The sequence below is a fragment of the Eumetopias jubatus genome, unplaced genomic scaffold (assembly GCF_037043125.1).
Source record: "Eumetopias jubatus isolate StellerSeaLion01/CBP00866 unplaced genomic scaffold, mEumJub1_p1.0 scaffold_4, whole genome shotgun sequence".
NCBI classification, from domain to species: domain Eukaryota; kingdom Metazoa; phylum Chordata; class Mammalia; order Carnivora; family Otariidae; genus Eumetopias; species Eumetopias jubatus.
In genome coordinates, this window is record NW_028274810.1 from 10,849,840 (window position 1) to 10,869,646 (window position 19,807).

The following is a 19,807-nucleotide window of genomic DNA, read 5'->3' on the forward strand; positions in this document are numbered from 1 at the left end:
AGATACACTGTGACAAAGTTGAGAGCCACAGTTGTGTTAAAAACAAGCACTATGTGAATGGATATACACTGAGACTGTTCTCCATCCCTCCATCCCCTGCTCTCTGCCCTCTCTCAACAGGAAATTGGAAAGTCTTTGGAGAATCTTTGGAAATTGGAAAGTCTTTGGAGCCCAAGAGAAAAAAACCTAAAGTTGTTGAAATTGACAGTTTTTCAACAAATGACCCAGTCAAGTCCCTTTGCAGTGAGGCTCAACAACCCCTCCCACTCCAGCACACACAGCTTCTAATCTGTGTTTTACTTCCCCACTCTTTTTTTTTTTTTTGCAGAAATTACTTTTATTGTATTAAAATATTCCTTAATGAGCGAGCAGTTATTCATGTGAAGGAGAGTTTAGAAAACAGATTTATGACTCTTAGCCCTGTCCTTGATTAGAGATTTATGAATTATACACAAAATATTGCCTAGAGTAGGTCACTCTGGAAGTGGTAGTAGAGAAGGTCTAAGAGGCTGTGAACTTGGAAGAGCTTCTCCCTGCTTGTTGAGCTGTGCCAGTCAGACCACAGGACTTAGGTACAAGGATGGATATGTTTTCTCTGCTGAATTTATAGCTTTACAACAGTTCAAATGCTCTTTCCTGCATGCATCAGTTCAAAGGCTTCATTAATTTGGTCAAAAGACAGAGTGTAAGTCACCAGTTCATCAACTTGAATCTTTTTGGACATCTATTCAGACACCAACTTTGGGACACTGTCCACACTCTTCCATTCTCCAAAGGCATTGCCTTTCCACATGCGGCCTGTTACCAGCTGAAACGGGAGAGTGATTTCTTCCTCTGAAGCAGCTACTCCAACTACCATGCTGACGCCCCAGCCTTGGTGGCACGCCTCCAGCGCTGCTCTCATGACCTTCACATTACCAGCACACTCGAAGGAATAGTCCACTCCCCCGACAGTCATTTCAATGAGCGCTTCCTGGATGGGTTTACTGAACTCCTGGGGTTAATACCTTCAGAGGCTCCAAACTCCTTAGCCCTTGTGAATTCATCTTCATTGATGTCTACACCAATGATCCGGATGGACCAGCCACCTACAGCCCATGCTAGCCGCCAGTCCAACTCCGCCTAGGCCAACAATGGCACAAGTAGAGCCAGGCTCCACCTTGGCAGTGTTCACAGCAGCACCATGACCAGTTGAAATGCCACAACCCAGAAGACAGACTTTATCCAAAGGTGCTAACGGATCAATTTTGGCAACAGAGATATCAGCCACGACTGTATATTCAGAAAACGTGATGGTCCCCATGGAATGTAGAATTGTCTTTCCTTTGCAAGTAAATTTACTGGTTCGCCTGGCATTAATCCTCTGCCTTGAGTAATTCTTATCTTCTGGCAAAGGTTTGTTTTAGGGTTTAGACAAAATTTGCATTCTCCACACTGTGGGATGTAAAGTGGGATGACAGTATCACCTGCCTTCAGCTTAGTAAATCCTTCACCACCACTTTGCATGGTTCTAGCACTTTCATGTCCCAAGATCACTGGAAAACTCCCTTCAGGCTCAGCCCCACTCAGGGTATAGGCATCGGCGTGGTAAACTGCAGTGGCAATCATCTTAATTTGAACTTCATGAGCCTTTGAGGGTGCCACCTCTACCTCCTCTACAGAGAGGGGTTTTCCTGCCTCCCAGGCAACTGCAGCCTTGCACTTGATAACCTCGTTCACCATGACCTCGGACTCGGGTCAGTGAGGGGCGGACATCCAGGGTGGGCTGCACAGGGACTTCCCCACTCTTAAATATGAACGGACCATCGAGGATTACCAGATAGATAGCTGAGAGATGTCTTTATCATGAAAGACAAGGAAAAAAACAGGAAACCCCATGAGGAAAACAACAGATGGTGCAAGGAAACCTTTTTTGTTAAGAAATGTATCCTCAGGGGCGCCTGGGTGGCTCCGTCGTTAAGCGTCTGCCTTCGGCTCAGGTCGTGATCCCAGGGTTCTGGGATCGAGCCCCGCATCTGGCTCCCTGCTCCTCGGGAAGTCTGCTTCTCCCTCTCCCACTCCCCCTGCTTGTGTTCCCTCTCTCACTGTGTCTCTCTCTCAAATAAATAAAATCTTTAAAAATATATATGTATCCTCAGTTGGGGCGCCTGGCTGGCTCAGTTGGTAGAACATGTGACTCTTGATCTCAGGGTTGTGAGTTCAAGCCTCACATTGGGGGTAGAGTTTACTTAAGAAAAAAAAGAAAAATATATCCTCAAAGAAGTAAGAAGATTTAAAAAAACCCAAATGCTATTTTATTAAGGAACACCCAGAGAACAAAACAGCTCTTAGGAATTTTAATGGTAGCAAAAGTTAAAATGCAATATAAACATTAGGAATTAAAAATCTGGGGATGCCTGGGTGGTTCAGTGGTTAAGCATCTGCCTTTGGCTCGGGTCATGATCTCAGGGTCCTGGGATTGCGTCCTGCTCAGCGGGGAGCCTGCTTCTCCCTCTGCCTGCTGCTCCCCCTGCTTGTGCTCTCCCTCTCTCTCTCTGACAAATAAATAAAATCTTAAACAAAAATTTTTTTTGACAAACTGTCCCAGAAAGTGGGACCAAAAAGGCAAAAATAGAAAATAGAGAAAAAAAAATAAGGACTAGTTCAGGTCAGTATCCAAATATCTTGAGATTAAAAAAGAAAGAGAGAGATAGAGAAAGAAGAGAAAGAAGAAAAGAAATGAAAATGGAGAAAATCATCAACAAAATAATCCAGAATTTTCCAGAATTGAATGATAATGAGTTTCTAGATTCCAAGGTCCCAGCACAACAGATGAAAATAAATGAACTTCAAAGCATATTATTGTGAAATATCAGAACCCCAAGGACAAAAAGAAGATTCTGCAGATCTAAGGGAGACGTATCAAGAATGAAGAATCAGTAATGCTCACTAGAACAATGTTCATGGTACCTTCCAGACTGGTGATGGGGAAAAAAGTGCATTTGTTCTTGAGCTCCTTGTTATGAACCCAGGAGGGCCCTGGCCGGCATCTTGAGGTGATCTCAGGCATCCTCAAGATGATGCCAGTGGTCCATTCTCAATAATGATTATATAAACAAAGAATGTGAAGACACTTCCTAATAGAAGAAGAGAATACAGCAACAACTTTGAAAAAAAAATCCAGAATCAATATATCTTCAGGCTTCTCAAAATTAACTCGAAGCTAGAAAGACAAAGGAGCAGTGCCTTTGGATTTCTTATGAAAAATTTCCAACCTAGGACTCTATACATAGTCAAATTATTAGTTAAGTTGAGGATAGAATAAAGATATTTTCAGTCAAGTGAGATCTCAAAAACACTTACTACCTGAGTATCTTTTCCTAAGGAGCTGCTGGATGTGCTCTTCTGATCCAACAAAGGGAAAAGGTAATGGGAAACTTCCACAGAGATTGGTGAAAGGGAATCCCAGGATTATATTTGTACACTCTATTGAGGGCACCCAGTTATAGATTGGAACAGTGTGACTCCAGAAACAAACATTTTGAGAGCTCTCATCACAAAGATGATCATTATCATGGTACTATCTTTTTACCCTGAGGAGCAGAATGCCCAGGTAAGCCTGGTCCACATTTCTGTCCCACAGTTGGCTTGCCCTACATCCTCATGAAGTTCCTGGTCTCCCTCCTTGACCTGCTGAAGTGTTCTGCTCTGTTTACCCCCAGAGAGCTTAGAAGTAGAAACCTCGTAGGAGTTCATCTGAACATATTCCTGCCAAATGTGCAGTCATACCTAGCCTTCATCCCAGCCTTGCCAGAAACCCCAACAATGCTAAACCCTTTGTTTCCCCAGATTAATTTACAACCTTGTTCCCTAATTTTCCCAGAATAGACTTTTGTAGCTGTCCAGGAAGCTGTAAGCAGAACATGACCCAGAGGTTGTTTAGTTTATTTTCTCCTATGGGCCTTCATCCAATTATTGCAATATTGCCTTCTGCTATAGACTGAACATTGGTATCCCCTCTCCCCCTGCAAATTCATATGTTGAAATCTAATCCCCAATATGATGGTATTTAGATGTGGGGCCTCTGGGGGGCGATTACATCATGAGGGTGGAGCCCCCAGGAATAGGAAAGAGACCCCAGAGAGCTCTCTCCCCTCTTCTGCCATATGAAGACGCAAAGAGAGGGCTGCTACCTATGAACAGGAAGTGGGCTCTCACTGGACACCAAATCTGCTGGTGCCATTGTCTCGGATTTCCCAGCCTCCAGAACTGGGAGGCTTCCATGTTTGTTGTTTAATCTGCCCAGTCTCTGGTGTTCTTGTTAGAGCAACCTGAGCAGACTAAGACACCTCCTCTGAACATAGCTAGGATGTGCTTGCTGCTCAGTTTTTATATTAATTGCCTTTCATATTCCTTTATAGATAGTTATAGTTAGCTGAATAATGGCCCCCACAGATGTTCAGATCATAATCCCCAGAACCTGTAAATGCGTTAATTTCCTTGGCAAAAGGAATTATGCAGTTGTGATTAAGTTAAGGTTCATGAGGGGGTGCCTGGGTGGCTCAGTCGGTTAAGTATCTGCCTTCGGCTTAGGTCATGGGGTCCTGGGATCGAGTCCTGTGTCAGGCTCCCAGCTCATCGGTGAGTCTGCTGCTCCCTCTCCTTCTGTGATCTCTCTTGCTTTCACTCTCTCTCAAATAAATAAATAAAATCTTAAAAAAAAAAAAAGTTAAGGTTCATGAGATGGGGAAATATCCTGGATTAATCTGGGTGGCCCAATGTCATGCCAAGGGTCCTCACAGGAGGGAAGTTGGAGGTCAGAGGGGGGAGAAGATGCTAAATGGCTGGCTCCAAAGATGAAGGAAGGAGGCCATTAGCCAAGGAATGTGGGTAGCTGGATGCAGGGCTCGATCTCTGCTCCTCGGGAGACCTACTTCTCCCTCTCCCACTCCCCCTGCTTGTGTTCCCTCTCTTGCTGTGTCTCTCTCTGTCAAATAAATAAATCAGGGGTGCCTGGGTGGCTCATTCATTAAGCATCTGCCTTCGGTTCAGCTCATGATCCTGGGGTCCTGGGTTTGAGTCCCACATCGGGCTCCCTGCTCGGTGGGAGCCTGCTTCTCCCTCTCCTACTCCCCCTGCTTGTGTTCCTGCTCTCGCTAACTATCTCTCTGTCAAATATATAAATAAAACCTTTAAAAAAAACCCACACACACAAATAAATAAATAAAAATCTTTAAAAAATAATAATAAAATAAAATGAGATTTTACTGTACATTAAAAACTATTAATATCGACTGCAACATTTTGACTTACCTTCGGTTAAACTTTGGTTTCCCAAAGCTGATTTTGCACCATCATAAAAATATTAATTACAAGAGAATGTCAAATCAACTGAAGAGAATAGAAAGAAGTACACTAGTAATATTAGTTTATATGCAATTTGCTACAGATAGAAATGCCTTTAAAATGGATATTAACAGGGGCACCTGGGTGGCTCAGTTGGTTAAGCATCCAACTTTTGATCTCAGTTCAGGTCTTGATCTCAGGGTTTTAAGTTCAAGCCCCATGTTGGGCTCTGTCCTGGCTTGGAGGCCACCTAAAAAAAAAAAAAAAGTAAAATAGATATTAACATCTTGTAATAATGAAATTCTCTTCACGTGAATACACAATCTCATTATGCAGGACTTAGAAATGAAATGGAAGGTACCCCAAATGTCCCATTATATTTCAGTAAGTGAAAAGAAATGCTTTAAATATAGTAGGAGGAGAGATGTTAATACCCTTCTATAATTTTCTTTCTTGAGATCTTGAAAATTTTTGGTCTCAAGTAATTTGGATATGGAATTTAAGGTTACATAATTAGGACATTTAAAAGCTTACCTTCTTTTAAAAAAAAGGGGGGGACACGCCTGGGTGGTTCAGTCGTTAAGCCTCTGTTAAGCATCTGCCTTCGGCTCAGGTCATGATCCCAAGGTCCTGGGATGGAGCCCCACATCGGGCTCCCTGCTCGGTGGGAAGCCTGCTTCTCCCTCTCCCCCTCCCCCTGCTTGTGTTCCCTCTCTTGCTGTGTCTCTCTCTCTGTCAAATAAATAAATAAAATATTTTAATAAATAAATAAATATAAAAGCTCAGCTTCACCTTACCTCCCTGTTCCCTTCTCCTACTATACAATCAAACTCTTACAAAAAGGAAAGATGTGTGTATAGCTTAGGAAGCAACTTTCTTAAACTGAATCCTGTTAATGACTCTATGTGTTAGGCTTTTGCTGATAATTATAATGAAATTTTAACCACTCACCAAAAATGTCCCAAAGAGCATCTACTTTGCCGCACTTAAATGTCCTTTGCCTTATTTTATGTCTTGTGTTTTTCACTAAGTCTGAAGGTCTTCCCTTCAATCCACATTCTGTTATTCTCTCCTTTTTTTTTCAAAGATTATTTATTTATTTATTTGAGAATGAGAGAGAGAGAGAGCACGAGCTGGAGGGAGGGGCAGAGGGAGAAGCAGACTTTCTGCTGAGCAGGGAGCCCAACTCGGGGCTCCATCCCAGGACCCTGTGATCATGACCTCAGCCCAAGGCAGACACTTAATGACTGAGCCACCCAGGTGCCCCCTCTCCTACTTTTGAAAAGAAACTGCCTATTTCTTGTAGTGTTCTTGTTTGACCATAGAGGGCTCAAGGTCATCAAAAAGTTAAATAAATTGTTCACACAGCAATGTATAGTACTTATTCTCTACTCCACGACTTGAGAAAATGTAGATAATTTACGCTGTTTTACATGCTAAAGAATTCTTCTGTTATTCCCAGAAGTTAAATTTAATATCAAATAGTCTTTGCTTTCTTTGTTCAAAATATAAAGGGTGCCCAACTCAGCAGAAAAACAAAAGATGATCAGCTTGTCCTCCTAGACTGTCAGATTCACACTGGAGATCTGCAAGGAAACAGAGTTCTACTATATCTAAAATAGCTAGCCACCGTTAATCTCAATTTCTAACAAAAAATAAACAATAGCAGATATTGATATACTCCATTCATTACAGTGCTTTTGCATTATTTTGTTCTATAGACAGATGCAAAAAATGCAGTGATAATATTACAAAAGCACAGGAAAAACAAATGAGAAAATTACAAACCATAGTAGCATAAAACGATGAAAATTGTAGCATAACTAAAAGAAATTTTCATCATGAGCAACAATACAAATTCTCAGTACTCTTCTAAATTTGCTGAATTTAATCATTTATAAAAATAAATTTTAGGGGTGCCTGGCTGGCTTAGTCTGTGGAGCATGTGACTCTTGATCTCAGGGCTATGAGTTCGAGCCCCCTATTGGGTATAGAGATTACTTAAAATCTTTAAAAAAAAAAAAGAAGAAGAAGAAGTTTTAAAGAGTGACCAGATATCTTTTTTTAAAAAGATTTATTTATTTATTTGAGAGAGAGAGAGAGCGTGCAAGTATGCCCTTGAGGGGTGAGAGGGAGTGCAGAGGGAGAAGGAGAGAGAGAATCTCAAGCAGACTCCATGCTGAGAGTGGAGCCCAATACGGGGCTTGATCTCATGACCCTGAAATCACAACCTGAGCCAAAATCAAGAGTTGGATGCCCAATTGACTGAGCCATCCAGGCACCCTTGGAACCAGATATCTTAAAATATCAGAGCCTTCTTGTGGCATAAGAGAGAATAATAAAATGAGTGTATCTTTTTATGTTAATACCAACTAATCAATTGTAATTGGTATAATTACTACTTTGCTATTTTCTCCTAGTAGTCATTATTTCTGAAAACACAATGATAACACAGGATATAATTTATTCTTTGGCAATATGTCAATTGCAGACCCTGCATTTTCTTTTTTCTTTTTATTTATTTATTTATTTGGGACACAGAGATACAGAGAGAGAGAGAGAGAGAGCATGAGCAGGGGGAGAGGCAGTGGGAAAGGGAGAAGCAAGCTCCCCGCTGAGCCAGGAGCCCGAAGCGGGGCTCTATCCCAGGACCCTGGGACCATGACCTGAGCCGAAGGCAGACGCTTAATCACCTGAGTCACCCAGGCACCCTGCAGACCCTGCATTTTCAATACATGTTTCGCTTTACAGAATTTGTATGTGTTATAAAGAGTGTGATGTAAGTCCATCTATTTCAAGGCTAAAACCTTGATAATTTTAGTGGGCACTGAATGTTACTTGTTTCTAACCTCCTTCTATTAACCTTGTGAAGGAAAGGACATTTGAAAGACAAAGCATCAGGGTGCCTGGGTGGCTCAGTCGGTTGGGCGTCTGCCTTCGGCTCAGGTCATGATCCCAGAGTCCTGGGATCGAGTCCCACATCAGGTTCCCTGCTCAGCGGGAAGCCTGCTTCTCCCTCTGCTTGTGTGCACTCTCTCTCTCACACATGCACACACACAAAAATAAATAAAATCTTAAAAAAAAAAAAGACAAGGCATCATAAGGACAAAAAAGTGACATAGGCCATCAGTAATATAGATGGCCAATCTCTCCAATCCCTTTTCCTCAGAAATACCTCCCCTCAAAAGCTGCCAGACCAATCATTGCCTTAGCAAGATATTTTCCCAGGCCTTTATGCCATGGGCACTTCCAGGCAACTGTTCTAACGATGCTAACCACTTTACCACCAATTTTAGAATGACAATGTTTTGTTGCCCATTTTTATTTCAACTTTTGCATTGCTGAACTTTCTTCATGGTGCTTATAAACTGAGGGAGAGTAATGTGCTTAGCTGAGAGACATTTGGTAGTATAATGGTTGGTGATTTTTTTTTTTAAGATTTTATTTATTTTACAGAGAGAGAGAGCACAAGCAGGGGGAGTGGCAGGCAGAAGGAGAGGGAGAAGCAGGCTCCCTGCTGAGCAGGGAGCCCGATGCTATGCGGGGCTCGATCCCAGGACCCTGGGACCATGACCTGAGCCAAAGGCAGAGGCTTAACCATCTGAGCCACCTAGGTGCCCAGTTGGTGATTTTTTTAAAAAGTGGTGCTAAGTACAAGATATTTTGGACCACTGCAACAACTTAAAAAAAACAAATGATGTCACGATTTCTTTGTGACCCGAAACAGCACTTTGTAAAATTTCTGGCTATGGACTGACCACCTCTGCACAACACCTGTGACCTCCAGGTGTATTACTATACAAGGCACCCAGTAATGTGCTCCGTTAGCCAAGAGTATATCCTGCCAAGACACGGTTACCACTAACTCACTTCATTTTGATTGGTATTCATTATTTATGCTTAGCTTTTGTTGCTGTACTCTCCTCACAAACTGCACCGATGTATATTGCCAAAGGGGTATGTGATCATAGATATTGCAGGTTTTATAAAAGGTAGATCTTGGTGTTCTAAACGACAAATGTCAAAGTTGTCAAGGAAAACTGCTCAAACAAAATCTGGGTTTACAAAATTTTTTTACACTTAAATCGTTAAGCAGCCTAGATGAAAAGTTGTGTGAAAATGTAATTATCCCGTGTGTTGTAGTTTGGTTCCCCAGGAAAAAAATCTGAGATGGAAATTAGCATGCAGGAAGTTTATCAGGAAGTGCTCTTGGCATCAGCACCTGTGGGAGAATGAAGGAAGAAAGATTAGGCAAGAGTTGAACTGTGATATTGCCGCCAAAGCCTCAGTTAATCCCTACTGGGAGCTCTGGAGCTCAGATGACACTTTTGAGTCTTTCTGCACTGGGGGGAGTTAGATGGGCCTTGGTAAACCCCGTCAACCAGTTACTGTGTGTGGGCTGCTCCTGGTGAGGTGGATGCCGTTGGACAGGTGGCTCTCTTCAGCCAAGGGCCAGTTCCAGAGAGGGCCTTAGCTGAGACTTGCCAGCTCTCTATTGTCCCAGAAGCTGGAGTGCTTCAGACCTATAGGGGCGTGATCTGGGCAGCACACCACAGCATCCACTACAGTATGAGATTGGCGATGGGAAGAAGTGTAATAGCGGTAGACATTTTGTGTAGTAAAAACAGTTGAGATCAAATTACCTACATCCTGTACCTTAAATATGTCACAGCCCTGCCCAAGAACCCACAATAGCTCCCTACTGCCTCCATTCAATTCTAGCCCCATTCTCTGGTTTAGAAGAACCACCACAATCTGCCTTACCCTAGCCATCTAAAATTCTACTTCCCATGTGTTCCCAGCTGAGATCTTCAAGTTCAATGAAGTCAGCGGACTCACTTCTTTAGATCTGCCCATGCTCTTTCTTCTCTTCTCTACCTAATTCTAGTAAGCTTCCATACACAGATCATGGTCCTCTCTTCCTTCTCTGGATTTGCAGCCCACAGGCAATGTCACAATTTCCCCCCTTAATTATAAATGATCTCTCTCTCCAGTGGTTTTTGAGGTGTCTCTGTGGGGGGGTTAGGGTCCCCAGTAGATTGAAAGCTCCGCCACAGCAAGGGTTATGCCTTGTATCTTCCCATATCATCTACCGCGTTAGTGGGCATATGATTAGACGTTGAAAAGATTCAGAGGTTTAAAGACAAAAGAGACTTCAGGGACCACTTAGTCCAACCTAATTTTACAGATGATTTAACAGAGGCTCAGAAAGATTAAGCTGTAATCCTCCTCTGAACTCACACACTACTTTGTTTGTGTTTTTTTTATGGTATTTATTACTTTCTATTTTTAGGTTAATTATCTTCCTACCTGTTTTACCAGTCTTTATCTATGTTTTTATGAGCTCCTTCTCTCCTGCCTATTACTTACATGCTGGTGTTCCCTAAGGCTCCATTGGGTGGTTTTACCTGAGCCATCCATTCCCATCGGCTTCAATTACCACTGATAAACTGAATGACTCACTAAATCCGTATCTTTAGCTGTGTGACTCTCCCCCAGTAGTCCTTAGAAAACTCCACTGGATGTGACTCCCCCCAGTAGTCCCTAGAAAACTCCACTGGATGTGACTCCCCCCCGGTAGTCCCTAGAAAACTCCACTGGATGTGACTCCCCCCCGGTAGTCCCTAGAAAACTCCACTGGATGTTCCGCAAAGTTCTCATACTCAGCTTGTCCTCCATGCCTCCCTGATCCTTGTATCCGACTAACCACCAAATTCTATTCATTTGCTTTGGAAGTGGCACACGAATCCTGACGCCCCCTCTGTGTTCACGGCCACATGTCATGAATACTAGGAACAGCCTCTCCCCTGTTTTCCTTGTAACCATTCTTTTCCTACTACTTCACCCTCAAAGCTGCTACCAAAGTAATCCTCCCTCCAAAATTGACCTAATATGTCACTCCTTTCTAAATCTTCTTTAAATTTTTCTTTCAAAAGTCTTCACTGGTGGGGCACCTGGGTGGCTCAGTCAGTTTAGCGTCTGTCTCTTGATTTCGGCTCAGGTCATGATATCAGGGTGGTGAGATCAAGCCCTAAGTCGGGCTATGCTCTGGGTGTGGAGCCTGCTTGGGATTCTCTCTCTCCCTCTCCCTCTGCCCCTCCCCCATTAAAAGAGTCTTCATTGGCTCTTTGTTACCTATATAATTAAAAGCTAAACTTCTTACCGTAGCATACAAAACTACAGAGAGAAGCAGCTAGTGAGCCTTATGGTTAAGACAAACTTCCAGGAGTAAATTTTGATGGTAACTTATAGCTATGGGACCTCAAGCAAGTTTATTTATTCTTTCTGTCTGTCTTCCATGTGAAAAATATGCATAGTAATTATACTATCTGATAAGATTGTTGTAAGGAATACATAAAGTGCATAGAACAATGCCTGCTACATATTAAATTCTGCTGTTATTTCTAAATCTAAGACAAGTGTGGGGTGGGAGGGATGGAATGGCTGGGTGATGGACACTGTGGATGGTATGTGTTGTGGTGAGCGCTGTGAATTGTGTAAGACTGATGAATCACAGACCTGTACCCCTGAAACAAACAATACATTATATGTTAATAATAATAATTAAAATGAATAAATAAATCTAAGACAGGTCATCTTTTCAATCTCATCTGCCAGTTCATTATCTGAACCCAATTCTCAAGCCATAGTAAATTTTCATAATCCTCCAAACCCACCATGACATACCCTTTCATATACATTTTCCTCAGAATACCTTCCCTACTTTGCTGCTGGTGAATTTAGTGCTCGTCCTTCAAGGAACAGGTAAAGGTCATAGCCGCCTTACAGCCTTCCTTGCTACCCTTCTCCATGGGGCACTTACAGCCTTCTTTATCAGTGTTCTCTAACTTGTAAACATACTGTTATATTTACTTATTGCACATTATATTAGTGCTACGTGTTTACTTGTGAGTCCTCCCAGCCAGGATAGGAGTTCCTAGAAGCCATGTCTTAATTTTTTGTGTCTCTGATGCCTAGTACGGCTCTTGATACATATCTGGCGTTCAAAAATTGTTTATTAAAGTGAACTATGTTTTTTTAAAAGGAATTAGGGGCATCTGGCTGGTTCAGTCGGTGGAGCACACAATACTTGATCTCTTGATCTCAGGGTTGTGAGTTTGAGTCCCATGTTAGGTGGAGGGATTACTTAAAAAAAAAAACTTTTTATTTTTTAATTATTTATTTTTTTTTATTATTATGCTATGTTAATCACCATACATTACATCATTAGTTTTGGGGGGAAAAATCCTAAAAAAAGAAAAGAGAATGAAATTTTAAAAGTTTTTTGGCTAGGAAGACTAAACTAGATTTTAAATATAACTCATTTTTCCCAAAATGAATCTATAATTTCAACATAGCTTGTATTTGTTTGCTTATTTTGTTGGATTTTCATGAAATGATTTTATAGTTTATCTAGAAGGGTAAATATTTGAGAAGAGCGAGGTAACATCTGACAAAGATGAGTAATAGGTGGCTTGCATTCCAAATAGCCATATAATAAATCCTTTTATAAAGCTATAGGAATTCACACATACTAGCACGAGAGCAGAAATTAGATCAAAGGAAAAAACTGAAAGTAGAAAAACAGACCTAAATATACATAATATTTAATATGTATTAATATTAGGTACCCCAATAAATAATCTTTAAAAAAATCTTTTTCATATCAGTGGGGCAAGATAGATTACTCGGGCACCTGGGTGGCTCAGTTGGTTAAGCGACTGCCTTCAGTTCAGGTCATGATCCTAGAGTCCTGGGACTGAGTCCTGCATCAGTCTCCCTGCTTGGCAGGGAGTCTGCTTCTCCCTCTGACCGTACCCCATCTTGTGCTCACTCTGTCTTTCTCTCTCTCTCTCTCTCAAAAAAAAGAGATAGATTACTCAAAACAATGATGTTGGTGGGGCACCTGCCTGGCTCAAGCCCCACATTGGGTGTGAAGCCTACTTAAAAAAAAAAAAGTAAATAAGAACAAAAAAATGTTGGGAAAACTGTAGAGCCATTTGGCAAAAATATATATACCTCCATCATTTCTTTATTCCTTGTATAAGCATACATTTTCTTTATTTTTCTTGTAAGTAATCTTTATACCCAATATGGGGCTTGAACTCACAACCCCAAGATCAAGTGTTGCACACTCTGCCAACTGAGCCAGCCAGGTGCCCCTTCTGTTAACATTCTTATAGAGGATACATACATTCTTGTATGTGAAAAGTCAATTCTCTCTTGCTGCTTTCAACATTCTTTCTTTGTCTTTGTCTTTTGACAGTTTAATTATAATGTCTTGGTATGGGTCTCTTTGTTTTTTTGTTTGTTTTTAAGGATATATTTATTATTTATTTGACAGAGCAAGAGAGAGAGAGAGAGAAAGCAGCCGTGTGCACAAGCAGGGAGAGGGGCAAAGGGAGAGGGAGAAGTAGACTCTCTGCCAAGCAGGGAGCCCAATGTGGGGCTCCATCCCAGGATCCCGAGATTATGAACTGAGCTGAAGGCAGACACTTAACTGACTGAGCCACCCGGGTGTCCCGGTATAGGTCTCTTTGAATTAATTTTCTTTGGAGTTCATTGAGCTTTTTGGATGTTTATATTTCTCTCTTCCAAATTTGGGACCATTATTAGGTTTGGGACCATTATTTCTTCAAATAATATCTCTTCCCCCTTTTCTCTCTCTTCATATTCTGGGATTCCCACAGTGTTTATATTGGTCCATTTGATGGTTTCCAACAGGTCTTTTAGATTCTATTGTTTTCTTCTTTTCCTTCTTTTTTTTTTTCTGTTCCTCAGAAGTGATAATTTCCATTGCCCTATCTTCAAGTTCACTGATCTTTTCTCTGCCTGATCAAATCTGCTATTGAATTCTTCTAGTGAATTTTTTCATTTCATTTATTGTAAGTTTCACCTTTAGAATTTCTTTTTCATTTTTCATTTTATGTTTTCTGTATCTTTATTGATATTTTTCATTTTATTTATACATTATTTTCTTGCCTATCTTCATGTCTTCCTTTACTTCTTTGAGCATCTTTAAGACAGTTATTTTAAAGTCTTTGAAAAAAATAAAAAATAAAATAAAGTCTTTGGTAGGTTCTCCATCTGGTCTTTTGCAGGGATACAGTTCTGTTGATTTATTTCCTTTCAATGGGCCATATTTTCCTGTTTTTTTTTTTTTATTTGCCTTGTGATTTTTCTTGGTTGTTGTTGAAAACTGAACTTTTTGGGTGCCTGGGTGGCTCAGTTGGTTAAGCGTCTGCCTTCGGCTCAGGTCATGATCCCCCAGGGTCCTGGGATTGAGTCCCGCATCAATCTCCCTGCTCAGCGGGAGTCTGCTTCTCCCTCTCCTTCTGCTACCCTTTCTCTCTCTGTGTATCAAATAAATAACATCTTTAAAAAAAAAAGAAAACTGGACTTTTGAATTTAATAATGTGGTAACTCTGGAAATAAGATTTTCCTTCTTCTCTAGGGTTTACTATTTTTTGCTTTTGTTTTCATTTTTTTTTTAAGATTTTATTTATTTGACAGAGAGAGACACAGTGAGAGAGGGAACACAAGCAGGGGGAGTGGCAGAGGGAGAAGCAGGCTTCCCGCTGAGCAAGGAGCCCGATGCAGGGCTCGATCCCAGGACCCTGAGATCATGACCTGAGTGGAAGGCAGGCACTTAATGACTGAGCCAGCCAGGTGTCCCTTCATTTTTCTTTTTCATTGTTGTAAAGTGTATCTGTGCTAGGGATAAACCTGAGGTATAAACTTAGAATCCTCTCCAGTCTTTAAGATTATTTATTTATTTATTTTTTAAATAAACTGTACACCCAATGTGGGGCTCAAGCTCATCACCTTGAGATCAAGAGTCATGTGCCCTATGACTGAGCCAGCCAAGCGCCTGGAGTCTTTCCAGTCTTTTCTGGTCCTGTACCTTTTTCTGGGCATGCATAATGACTTTATAAATTCCTTTGTATATGTGTTTTGGAATGTCCTTGTCCTTACATATCCTCAAATGTCCTAGTGTGGCTCCTAAAAGAGGAAAAAAATACAAACATAGAGATTAAAAAGAAAAAAAGGCATCAGCCTTTTAAATCCTCTGGAAGTCCCTTCAACCAGAGCTGGAGAGGCATGTATCCATGGTGGAGAGGATGCAGCAATGGCTGCCTACCTCCATGTCTGCACCTCCAGGATTAGAACCACCAGTCATTGATCAGAGCACAGATCCCCCCATTATTAGAGGACACAGTCTCTATTGCCTACCCTGGCTCCCACAAGCTGCATGCAAACTGCCCCTGGAATGTATATGTACACTTGGCCTGCAATGGGGCTGGGAAATAGGGGATAGGTAGCTGCTGCTTAGGTAAGAGCTTAAATTGACCAAAGTTAACCACCATCTATTGTCCAAGATTTCCCCTGAAAGTTGCAAGCCTTGCAATAGACTCCAGAGTTCCAAAATAGCTACACCAGACAGATTTTGCCAGTAAAATTGTAGTCAAGGTAGGGAGAGAGATTCCTCATGTTTTGTACCCTGCCATCATCGCAGAATCCTCCTTCTGATGCATCACTTTTCATATTCAAACAGATTGGTCAATATAAAAATAATTGATAATGCTCAGTGTTGCAGAAAATATGGGGGAAAGGAACTTTCAGAATGTTGAGAGTAAGGATGAAGCAAAAAAAAAAAGTGCTATAAATTGCTACAGTCTTTTGAGAAGGCAATTTTTTTAGATGGTACCTTTTTTTTAAGATTTTATTTATTTATTTTTAAAGATTTTATTTATTTATTTGAGAGAGAGAGAATGAGAGATAGCGAGCACGAGAGGGAAGAGGGTCAGAGGGAGAAGCAGACTCCCCGCTGAGTAGGGAGCCCGATGCGGGACTCGATCCTGGGACTCCAGGATCATGACCTGAGCCGAAGGCAGTCGCTTAACCAACTGAGCCACCCAGGTGCTCTGAGAAGGCAGTTAAAAAAGAATTTTTTTAAATAATCTCTACACCCAACATGGGGCTCAAACTCACAACCCTGAGATCAGGTGTTGGATGATCTATCAACTGGGCCAGCCAGATGCCCCTGAGAAGGCAGTTTGATAATATCTACAAAATTTCTTTGAATGCATATACTCTTTGATCCAAGAATGAACTCTGTAGATTTATTTGCACAAAAGCCCAATGATACATTTACAATGATGTTCACAGAAGTATTGTTTGTAATAGTGAAAAGCTGGCAACATCCTGTGTTAATGGAGAACTGGTTAAATAAACTAGAGAACATCCATACTGTGAAATACTTCACAAATGTTAAAAAATAATGAACACATAAAATATCTAGTAACTACAACATAGTCCTTGACACTTTTGAACAACACAGATAAGTCATTTTATAAACTGTCCTGCAACTGGGACAATCATCCCACAGTTGTCTGATGTTTTATATGATTGCTGAGGTTCTGCATTATTGGGAAGAATACCGCAAGGTAATGTGCCTCTCTCAGTGCGTCACGTCAGGGGTACAACATGATTTTTCTGTACTTTTCTGTATGGGGTACAACATGATTTTTCTGTATTTTTCATCTTGCTGGTGATGTTAACCTTGGTCACTTGGTGTCTACTAGCATTTTCCACTATAAAGTATTTGTTTTGTAAGAGGATACAAATCTCTAGGGATGGGCCAAAAATGTTTGGGAATTAGTTATAAATACATAGGAGAATACCTATATGTAATGTGAATACAAAACTGTAACTTAAGGGGTGCCTGGTTGGCTCAGTCATAGTGTCTGTCTTCGGCTCAGGTCATGATCCCAGGGTCCTGGGTTCGAGCTCCACATCAGGCTCCCTGGTCAGCGGGGAGTCTGCTTCTCCCTCTCCCACTCCCCCTGCTTGTGTTCCCTCTCTCGCTGTGTCTCTCTTTGTCAGATAAATAAATAAAATCTTAAAAAAAAAGCCAACCAAACTATAACTTAAATGTACTGTAATCCACACATGCTATGGCTTTTTATAAGCTGTTTCTTTTAGCACCATTCACTAACATTATAAAATTTTGGATTTGTGTACAGTTTTAAAGGCCTGTGATGATTCTTTTATCATTGTGCCAAGTTGTATTTTTCTAAATTCTTAAAAAGCCTTTCAAAATTTGGACGATATAATCATCACACAATGAACAATATATGTATTAATAATAATTATATATTATTTATCCAAACACTTTTAATAAAGAAATTATATTTCAAAAGAAAGGTATTTGGGGGGGTGCCTGGGTGGCTTAGTCGTTAAGCGTCTACCTTCAGCTCAGGTCATGATCCCAGGGTGCTGGGATCGAACCCCACATCAGGCTCCCTGCTCGGCAGGGAGCCTGCTTCTCCCTCTTCCACTGCCCCTGCTTGTGTTTGCTCTCTTGCTGTGTCTCTCTCTGTCAAATAAATAAATAAAATCTTTAAAAAAAAAAGAAAGAAAGGTATTTGGGATAAAATACAAATAAAGGCACTGGCGCAAAAAAAAAAAAGATTTTAAGGAAAATGTAGGCAAAACCTCAGACTTATATTTGGAAGATTTTAGCTGATAAATTAGGCATTCTGTTGTGTGTATTCTTTAGTTTTCCTTTGGAGGAAGGTTAAAATTCCTTTTTCTCTTCAGAGAGGTAGTGGTTAAATGAGGCTGTCAAGAGGATCATGTGTATTCACACACTTTGGAGCCAAATTTAGCACCAGGATGATAATATCTCTTAAAGAGGGGGCCAGTATGAAAGTCCTTGGCCTCTGTCTTGCTCTCTGCAAGGCCTTTGTCCAGTCATTTCAGTGGCCATCAGAAGAACTACTAAAAGGGCGCTTGGGTGGCTCAGTTGTTAAGCGTCTGCTTAAGCGTCTGTTAAGCGTCCTGGGATTGAGCCCCACATCGGGCTCCTTCCTTGGCAGGAAGCCTGCTTCTCCCTCTCCTCTGCCACTCCCCCTGCTTGTGCTAGTTCTCTCTCTCTCTCTCTCTCTGCTGTTTCTCTCTCTCTCTCAAATAAATAAAATCTTAAAAAAAACCTGCAAGAACCAATAGTCAATGAATTCAAGCAGGAAGTTGATTTATCCAAAATCTTTTAAAAAACATTGGTTCATTTATTTGTCAGAGAGAGAGCACAAGCAGGGGAGTGGAAAGCAGAGGAAGAAGCAGGCTCCCCACTGAGCAAGGAGCCTGATGCAGGGCTCGATCCCAGGACCCTGGGATCATGATCTGAGCCCAAGGCAGACGCTTAACTGACTGAGCCACCCAAGCATCCCGATTTATCTAAATTTTAAGGAAGAATTACTTGGGGATTCAGTAGGAAGATAAGGCCATTTAAAAAGGAAAGAAAATCAAGTTGATGTAGACTTTCCAACAGCAAAATTCAATGTCAGAGGACAGACGAGCAATACCTAGAATATACTCAAGGAAAGAAACTGAGACAAAGATTATTTTTTTATTCAGCCAAACTGTCTTCCACATATAAAGGTTACAGACAAATAGTTTTAAGCCAGCAGGAATCCAGAAAATACTGATTATGTGAACCCTTCCTTGAGAAAACTGCCGGAGACCTAACTGCAACCAGCCAATAGAACATGGGCAGACTTTAGCTAAAAGAGCTGGCACTGAGAATCAAAATCAGATTGAAAACAAATAAGCAAACAAAAATAAAAGTAAGGATAAGAAAAATAAAGGTGGGAATGAGAGTGACAGAATGTTGCATGCTCTGACAACGTAGGAAGACTAGAACTACCAAAAAATAGGAGAAGGGAGAGAATCTGGAAGCAGAATAAGTTTTGAAAGCCTCCTGTGTAATAGCTCTGAATCCAAGGGTATCATTTAAGGGGGACAAATCAAGTAGGAAAAAGATAAGCATATGAATGCTTACCATGGCACAAAAGTAAGCTCTGAGTCAATGAGCTTACTGATTGAGATTGGACGGAGAGAGAAGGGGGTGAGACAGGAGGGAGAGGGTATAAGCTCATGTTGCACAGGGCAGGGGGGTAACGGATATTGCTTAGACAAAGAAGGAAAAAGGATATTATATAAAGGTGGAATTATAATCATAAGAAAAATAAAACAGCATTTATTTTTTTAAATATTTTATTTATTTATTTATTTGAGAGAGAGAATGAGATAGAGAGAGTACATAAGAGGGGGGAGGGTCAGAGGGAGAAGCAGACTCCCCGCTGAGCATGGAGCCCGATCCGGGACTCGATCCCGGGACTCCAGCATCATGACCTGAGCCAAAGGCAGTCGCTTAACCAACTGAACCACCCAGGCGCCCAAAACAGAGCATTTAAAAAATGTTTTTTCTTAAGTAATCTCCATACCCAACGTGGGGCTCAAACTCATGACCCCAAGATCAAGAGCCACATGCTCTACTAATTTGGTCAGGCAGGTGCCCCAAAACAATGTTTTATTTTAATATTTTAATGGTTTTTTTAAAGATTTTATTTATTCATTTGAGACACAGAGATTCAGAGAGAGAGAGAGAGCATGAGCAGTGGGAGAGGCAGAGGGAGAG

At 41.2% G+C, this 19,807-nt stretch overlaps 1 pseudogene; it reads right to left on the reverse strand.

Moving 5' to 3' along the window:
• Nucleotides 1-604: 604 nt before the first annotated feature.
• On the reverse strand, nucleotides 605-1,728 carry LOC114207975 (alcohol dehydrogenase class-3 pseudogene; annotated as a pseudogene).
• Between the last annotated feature and the right edge of the window lie 18,079 nt (nucleotides 1,729-19,807).